The sequence below is a fragment of the Podarcis filfolensis genome (genome assembly GCF_964270895.1).
Source record: "Podarcis filfolensis genome assembly, chromosome: 8".
NCBI classification, from domain to species: Eukaryota; Metazoa; Chordata; class Lepidosauria; order Squamata; family Lacertidae; genus Podarcis; species Podarcis filfolensis.
In genome coordinates, this window is record NC_139611.1 from 2,974,661 (window position 1) to 2,983,912 (window position 9,252).

Genomic DNA, 9,252 nt, shown 5'->3' on the forward strand with positions numbered 1-9,252 from the left:
ACGGACTTGTTGTCAGGAGTCCCTCTCCTGCCTTTTTTGTGACCTCCCCAAAAATCTAGCTAGGAATCTCCCTTCTTCCACAAAGACAAGCCCTGGTTTTAGAGAAAGGCAACTGATATTGGAGCCGCCCGCTGCACATTCAGCTGTCTCAAGTCAAGTCGCTCTGTGTCTCCTTTCAGTTCAGCCAAAACACACAGACACAGCCCCACTTTCCCTGTTGTTCCAGCCAGGTGAGGTGGGAAAAGCCCGCCTATTTATCTCTATGGCAGCAAGGCTTACACTAAACTGCTGATGTGACAGTACTTAGCTGAGTGGCTAAGGCCATTAACTTTACATAGGAATTGGTTTGACCAGTAAGTAGGTCTTTTTCTACTGGATTCTAAACCTCACAGGCCAGTAAGGGACCCACTGATATCATCCAATCCTGTAACAATCCCTCCAACCCTATAAGGAACTAGTTTTTCTCTCTCCTGTTAATAGTACAACAGATGAAAGTGAGGGCGAGGGCCATTTTGCTGTCTAGGGAACAGATAAGCACACAGAACCTTTAGGACCAGCTCTTCTTCTCTCCACCTTAACCTGTTAAATGGCAGCAGTCATGTCAAGCATGCTCAAATAATCCAGGTGGAGATTCCTGATGCCTTTCAGAACTCTGCTAAAATCAATTAGGCCTGTCTGCCTATAGAGCCCCTCACCCAAACCATTCTCATGTTTTTCACTTGCAGGAATCACCATGGGAAAATGGCTGGATCCTTCCAAGGGTGGCCCTCTGCGCTGCGTGGGGTTGATACTGAGCTATTCATGAAGTGACTTCTCTTGGACTGAAAACTTTTTATCCCATCGCTGTTACTCATCTCATCACAAATTTGCTTTCCTTCCAAGTATCCCTTGCTGGTCCTCCTAACTCAAAGAGAGCGAGTAAATTTGTAGATGATGGCAAGGTGTTTGATGTCCTCTTAAGCCTTTCTCTTGCAACCTGGTATGAGGCCTGTTTCACCACTTGGCAGGTTACTTTTTAACACAGATGAGACTGAGTAGGGATGGAGGGTTCTGTAGATTTCAGTTTTCACAGTTTCTCATTTTTCAAATCTTAAATTCACTTCTCCACATTTCTGCAGCACATTTCTGCATTTTTTTAAAAACCCACATCATGATAATTCATCCGCATGTTAGTTGATCTTCCCCGATAAACATAATATTATATGCAGTGTGCTATTTCCCTTAATATATGCTTTTTTGTAAGCACTCTTTCTTGGAGAACTGCATCACAAAATTTCAAATTCGTGAGACTTTTGAGGCACAGCTGTGTTTCAGTTTGCATATTAGATTCAGCTTTGAATACATCCTGAATCAGTTTCCTTCTCCACTTCTAGGGTAGGAAGAATCCCCCACATAGCAAGCGGCAAGAACTGTGGTTGTGCTGGCCTGGTGTGTCTGCGGGAGTCGAGGTTGCCAAAATAATTCCACATTGTCAAAAGTATCCACCTCCTCCCCTGATCAAAATCTCAGATTTCAACTTAAGAATCTTTATTTATATAAGAAATGGTGAAATGTGGGATGAAGCAGAAAACAGATAGGCAGCATTGAGAGAGAGAGGGAGAGGGAGAGAGAGAGAGAGAGAGAAACAAAACAATTTATTCCCTAACCTAGCTTAGAATACACAGCAGCTTCCAGGGTCTGAACCTGAAACCTTCTACATGCAAGGCAGGTGCTCAACCAGCAGCCACTGAGCTGTGCTCCTCCCCTGTGTTCTCCCTCCGTGATGCTGCCTTCCATGTATGCACAAAGGGGTAATGCAGTGCTTATTTTTAGCAAAATTCTCTCTGCATGCCACACCAGCAAGAAGCAATTCAGGCACTGCTTTCCCCTGGTGCTATGCATGTAGGAGTGTTGCTAAAAATAGACATGTTATTCTGTCCTTTGGATGTGCATGCCTCTGCATGTGCCACGCAGAAAGAAAATGGCCCGCTCCCACGTATGCACGAAGCTCCTGCCATCTGAGCCCTTTGGGGACAGCAATCCGCCAGTCTTGTGTATAATAATGGCTGCAATTTGCCCCAGTCGGTTTGGGAACGTTGACCTATTAATAAATAAGGCACTTTTGAAAGATGTGGCTATCAAAACTTTCTGTTGCCTGTGTGTCTTTGGGGAAGAGCAGGGGATGATTTGGGAAACCCAGGAATGTCAGAGGTTGTCTCATATTGAGTTAGACCAGTGGCTCATCTATCTTAATATTCTCTACACTGACTGGCAGCAGCTCCCCAGGGTTTGGGACAGAGGACTTTCCCTGCCCTACAACTGGGACTGAACTTGAGGGTTTCAGGGAGCTGTGGTCTTTCCCCCTCAAGATGTGGAGAGTGTCCTCTGGTTTCAGTCATCCTGTGGTGTTAGTTCAGCTGCTTTAGCGCTCAGAGTTTCTTACTCTGTTCACAAGTAGGTTTGGCAGATTCAACCCAGAGAGAAGTTTGTCCGGCTCAGCTTCTCCTACTATTGCATCATTATCAGGAAAGAGAAGAGAAGCCTGCCATTGAAAAAAATTAATTTGACATAGCCTTAATATTTTTGATAAAAATATATGTCATACCAGGATGAAGGCATAACAAGTAGCCATGAACAAATTTCTCAATGTGTATCAAAAATATAACCTCCACTGATTAATCTGAAGAACAGGAAAACCTGCATTGTATTGAAATTTCTATTTCCCCTATCAGTAGCCAGCCAGAGGTGCAGATGCTTTTGTCCCAAAAAACCCAGAAGTCACTTGTGAGTTGCCAGTGCACCAGTGCCTTCCTGCAAATAAGGTCGGGCAATTAGAAATACAAAAAAATCTGGAGGTAACTTTAAACGGGGATAATTTCATAAACATTCCTAAAGTAGTTTAGATCAGGCTTCCTCAACCTTGGCCCTCCAGATGTTTTGAGACTACAATTCCCAGCATCCCTGACCACTGGTCCTGCTAGCTAGGGATCTTGGGAGTTGTAGACCAAAAACATCTGGAGGGCCAAGGTTGAAGAAGCCTGGTTTAGATGAAGGGTCACTACTGATGTGTGCAGTCACACCCTGCTTTTACATATGACAAAAAGTCTTGCCAAGTTTTTTAAGTGTTTCAAAACCTATGTAACATGCCTGAGCAAAGGTGGCAGCATGTCCAAAGAAATGTGCCTAACTCCTATAGTATGTCCACATTCGTGGCTTCAAGCACAAGGAGGTCTTTTTCTCTGCTGCATTTCAAGTTGCATTTCTACACAAGAGAGGGGGTGGGGATGTCTTCACTGTCACACATGACCTTTTGGTTTCCCTGCCCCTGCAACCTCCCACCCCCTGAGGAATTAATGAAACTGTCCTAGGCACATGGGCACTCAGCTGCAGATGCATAATGGCTTTCTCAAATGTACACACCGTTATTAAGAAGCAAATTGCAGCTTAAGTTTTCTAGTTGGGCTGAAGCTGATTTGAGAAAAAGGCATCAAACAGCAGTATTTGTCAAGAAACTACAGCATCAATATGGATTGTGGCTAACGTCACGCAAATGTGGTTTCAAAAACTAGCAGTGGAAATGCGGAGTAAGTGGTCATGTGAACATGCCCTGAAAAACAATTATCTGTTTCTCAGCCTGAAATTTTCTAGAATACTAAGTCTCACTAGATCTGGCAACATTTTGTTTTCTCTGAAACCAGCTGAGTGCAGTCAGATTTAGCTACCTTCTGGCAGGGCATTTGAATACAACAGCAGTTTTCTCCGGCAGGATTAAATCTGCTGAAAGCTATAATCTGCCAAATGTTTCAGTTTAGTTTGTTATAATCTGTTGGAGCTTTTTCAAGTGGTATTTTTTATAGCTGGAGATTATTATTATTTTAAGGGGGGGAAAGGTTTATAAAAGGACCTTATGCCAGGCTTTGTCAGCCAGGTGCCCTCCAGATGTTTTAGACTCCCAAGTGCCGTCAGGTCCAGCCAGCATGGCTGCCCTCCCATCAGTCCCAGTGTCGTATGGCTGGGCTGACTGGGGCTGATGGTAACATATGGAGAGTGCCAGGCTGGCAGTGTCTACCGTACATGCAAGGCAGTTAAGGATATGTCTGTGTGTTTAAAAAAAGGAAATAGTTTTGAAAAGGACACTAAAAGACATTGCCAGTTAAAAAAAGGCAGGCCAGAATAAAACATTTTTCATCCTTTCCTCAGAAAGAGCTGCTTGAAGTCTGCTCCCTTTGTCACTTCTGATGAATGGGCAATTATACTTAATAGTTTGGATAGTGCTCTTTTGTGGAAACACATTATTCATCCTCCAACATGCTCCTGCTTAAGTGGACCACTGCTCCCTCTCCTTGGCCCTCGATGGCTCATGGCTGTTACTTCTCCAAAGCCCTCAGCCAGCTAAAGTCACCAGCTCCCTTAAACAGGAAAGGGGATTCTCTCCGTTGCTGCCTCCAGTGCTCCCCTGGGATCCTGCGCAGCACTATTCTAGCCCTCTGTCTGGCCCTTGGGACTCTGCCTAGGCACCCCTTCACCCCCACCCCCCGCTTCTTCGCATGGCTGCATAGAGGACACGGAGGGAGTGTGTGTAGAAGCTGCCTACTGTGCAAAGGTAGAGTTGGGCCCACCCATTTCTGGCATGTGTCCCTCAGAAGGTTCCCCAGAAGGGCATGTGGCCCTTGGGCAGAAAAGCTCCCCCCCTTCTCTACAGTGCTGTCTCTCTTTCACCCCCTTTTCAAATCACTGTTCTCATAGCATATATTTTCCATTAAGGCTTTGGCTCAACCTCTAAAGTGCTCATCTCAAGTGTTTAAAGAGCATCCCACAATCCCTTTGGCTCAGCTCCAATGGCCCCCTTCATCTCCAACAGAAACTGGTCCGCAGCATGTGGGGCTGCACTCGCTCATGGCCATCCTTTGCTAGCCCTGCCCACCCCTCTCTCTGCCTTCTCCATTGCGGAAGCTGTTGAAATGCAGGTTGTGAGAATGCAGCCTGAGAAAGGGCTTTGGCTTGTTGTGTGCACAGGACATAGCAATCACCCCCATTTTGCTGATGAGGAACGAAGGGTGAGAGAGCAGCTTGCCCATGGCACTCATCCGATTCCTAGACAAACACTGATTCCAAAGCCGGATCCCAGCACAGTGTTCCAGGGCATCGTCTTGGAGTAGGGGAAGCCTCAGCCATGGGTGGCTCAAGAGCATTTTGTGCTTGTGGACAAAGCTGGGTTCTCACGATACGTTTAAAGTACATCTCCCCACTCAAGAGAAGAATCCGGTCATTTCTTCCTCCTAGGGAAGAATCAGTTTTGATTCTCTCAGATTCTATTTGTTCCATTTAGTTCTCCACATTTCTGCAGCAATTTGCACTTAACAACAACAACAAACACCTCATGAACATTATTCAGCCTTTTGGTGTGAATTTGTCCCAATAAATACATTTTTGTATACAGTTGTGTTTTTTTTACTAATATGAAGGAAGGCTGTGTGTCGGGTCTCATATTGTTTTGGAAAGTGCAAATTTGATCAATTTGACTTTAAATGTAAAACAAATTACATTCTCCCCCTTCCCTGCCCCTCAAAGAGCTGCAATTCCTGGCACTCTTAACATTAAAACTACTATTTCCAGGATTCTTTGGAGGGGAAGTGGTTTAAATGTGCTTTAAATGTATGGTGTGTAAAGAGTCCAGCATGACTTGTTGATGAATCTACTGTAACTTCAACACTTGTGATGGGACAGCAGCTACCAGAGGGGCTGCTTAGCTCTGCTCTTCTGCACCTCACAGCAGCTGCAGCCCACTCTCCGGCTTCTGCCACTTGAGGCAGCTGCCTCACTCGGCCTAACAGTCGGGCTGCCCCTGCCAAAGGACACCATTTCTCAGCAGCCTTGAGCTCCCACAGCTTCCTATGTGTTAATTAACTATCATTATCATAACCATTTATTTAGTTATTTTATTTATTTATTCTGCCCTTCATCCATAGATCTCATAGCAGTTCACAGAATAAAAAGACAAGATAAAAACACAGAACACACAATAAAAACCCAAACAAACAAAGAAACCAACCAACCAACCAACCAGTAACCCCCTCCACCCTCTCTCTTCCTTCATAGTAGTTGGCACATTATGATGTCTGAGTTTATCTTTCTATGCAAGTCATGGGGGGGGGGGGGTCTTTGGAAAAAAACAACAACCCACAACCCCAGTTTCAATAAGCAATTGCATATTGTGGCATGTCTGCCTTGGGACAACGAAGCGTCAAATGGCAAGACCTCTGCTATGAAATAATAAGCAATTGTTTATTCTGTGGGCAAAAATAGAGCTGTCTACTTCTGATCCTCTTATAATCAGGATAGCTCAAGAGCTGAGCTGCAAAAAGAGGCCTTGAGGCAGTATGCATTATTCATATCCCGTCCTGTGCCTGAGCCATGTAGATTCCAAACACCCACATTTTTGTTCCTCAACTCAAGGATAGTGACTACCATGGTTCTCCTTTAATCACCGAAGTGCACAGAGATGGCAGCAGTCACATTTAATGTGCACATGACTGACATTTCCTTTCTCAGGCTGACCAAAGGCACTGAGATGCAGTCCGAGCAGATACTGAAATGGTTTCACACTTAAAGGGGCTGGCATTGCATTAAGAACAACCCCCCACCCCAAAAAATCATCAGTGGATGACTAGCTGGTCAAAACTTTCCATGAAAGATGGAGGTGAAAATAACAGTGAAAAGTAGAGCAAGGCTGAAACCTCCAGATGATATTCTTGTAGAGAATCATGGCCACATGGCCTTCCAGTGAGTCAGGCCATTGGTCTCTCTGGCTCAGTACTGTCTACACGGACTGGCAGCAGCTCTCCAGGACTTCAGAAAGAAGCCTTTCTGCTCTAGCACTGATCTGTAGTGCACCATAGTTAACAGAGATAAACAACAGCCTGTATTTTGTAATAAAAGATCATAACAGGAGAAAGAAACATGCCAAACACTTAAATGTTATATCCACATTTGGCTTTGACTGAGGTTGCTTGAAGCATCTGACACAGGCTTGTGTCCGTTAAAGCATCAGTCATTAATTTTGTTGAACACATCAAGGGAATGGTGAGATGCACACATGCACACAGTAGTGGCTCTCAAGGGGAAGGTGATTTATTGATTAAACCCCATGTTCTGCCTTTCTGTGGAAAAATGCCCAGGGCAACTTGCAATTACGAAGTTTAAAAAATGATCATTTTAAAACAGATATAAAATAACTCTAAAAACAACCACATCTGAAAGTGGTTGCATGTGAGCAACACATGCATGGGGCTTATAATTCTCAGGGCACTTCCAGACAATCCATTTGTGGAACGATCCACCCGATTTGTTTGCAGGGAGGTTATGCCATGTTGTGTTTGTATGTGACTGAATTCCGTCCACAAAATGTCTTGAAGCAGCCAACATCTAATTGGATTCAGTTGAAATGGGTTCCATATAAGGGCTTAACTGCTTTGCTGTTTAGCACTACTCATTTAGAGATCGCCTCCCATTGGAAAGACCCCAAAGGGTGGGATGGCAAGGCATCTTTCCAAGCATCTAACGCAAAACAGAAGAGTTGTTAGAGGCCGAACTAAACACAAACATTTTGACAAGGTATGGTTCCCATATATCACCTGTGTAAACAGAAGTGATTTAATGTCAGATCTCTCATGGCTATGCCATGGACAGTTAAAGCACTGGTGAGGCATTCAAAGATTCAATTATTTGACAGGCTCCCCACTCAATTTCCCTCCTCCTCTGTGACTGGTGTGGTGTATGCATGTAACACTGCAGGCTTTGTTGGAGTTTATTAATGTTGTTCTATTATAAAACCAATAAAATGTCTATTTTTTAAAAAGGAAATTGGGAAACAACCCATTGATTTCTGCAGAGCTGAGTGCAAGGCTTGTTAATCCTTGAGAAGCAACAGCTCTCATGAAAATGTGCAAGGAGTGTTCCTTTGATAGATGAAGCATCTGCAAAACGGAAGCAGGTAGGAGGCAACAAAAGGGACTATAACTTGGCAGCTTTAAGGTGAGGTCACCGATTAAGGACAGCATCCACTTTTTAATCTGATTGGGAGAGATCAAGATGGATTTGCCACTGCATGGGTTGCTGTTGAAAGTCCTTTTTGTCTTGTCCTGGGAAAGGCAGCTAGACAAGCGGCAGGACCAGGAAGAAAGTTGAGCCCATTTGTACCAAGTGCCCAGTCCGTGTTTTGCCTCCATGGGGTTGCTAAATTGTTCAAAGATAATTCCAGGATAAAAGAGGTTACTGGCTGTAAAGCATCTCAGAGTAGAGAATCTGTTAACAGCTGAAGGCTGCAAAGTGAGTATAATCTCAGCTGATCTTTGAGAACAAAAGCAAATTCTTTTCTCCTGGAGAAAAGCTCAACACAAACTGAATGCCTACTGCTTTTCCGCTGCCACTTTGAGACGCTGACATGAAAGACTCAATAAAAAGAACAAGGGAGACAGGGATCTACTAATACCCCAGGGACAAGATGCTCTTCTTGTGAAAAACAAGGGCACCTACATGGCCTCAGAAAGGATGTGCTGGCTTGATTGTTGCAAACAAGCCTTTGGTGTCAGCGCGGGTGGGGGCTGGGGAGAGAGAGCAATAAAATAAAAAATGGAGCTGTGGTAGAGGATAACCTCCTTCCCATTTCAAAGATGGCAAGAGTGTGCTTCGATCTGCCTTTGGTTCTACAGGATAGCTTGAAAACCTATGACAACATACATGCTAGGTGGGGTCCAGAAAGCTACACGTCAGCTTGGCTAAGACAAAGTGCACAGTGTTGGGTAAGACCCAAAGAGGTGGATCTGGGACTCCAATCCAGTTATAATATTGAAAGCTGCCTTCTACTATGACACTCATTTTGTCCATTGAGGTCAATATTGTCTACTCTGATTGGCAGTGGCTCTCCAGGGTCTCAGGCAGCACAAGGCCTTTCTCATCCCCTCCTACCTGACTCTTTCCTCCTCCAAATTGGAAATGTGGGGGACTGAACCTGGGAGCTGCATGCAGAGTAGAGTATGTACTCGGACCCTGATCTGCGGCATCTACCTGACCTCTTCCCAAAACAAAGAGGAATTTGGGGTATACTCCCCCCCATAAAGTTGCTGTCTGATGTCTAGTTAGACAGTGGAGCCTAGAACATTGGGGCGTATGGGGCACTGCCCCACCATCCTCAAGGTGCTCTCAGCCAGCCCCTAGCAGAGTGCCTCCTTTCTTACAACCAATCAGGGGATGGCTCTGACTGCTATTTGCTCT

At 44.7% G+C, this 9,252-nt stretch overlaps 1 protein-coding gene across 1 annotated transcript in view; it reads left to right on the forward strand.

Annotated features, from left to right (window-relative positions):
• PROM2 (prominin 2) overlaps window positions 1–2,123 on the forward strand; it is a 46,883-nt gene extending 44,760 nt beyond the window's left edge. Inside the window, exon 24 of the mRNA XM_083629352.1 lies at window positions 726–2,123. The gene's annotated coding sequence lies outside the window, so the exon portion shown is untranslated. The remainder of the gene's footprint in view (window positions 1–725) is intronic.
• Window positions 2,124–9,252: the final 7,129 nt, after the last annotated feature.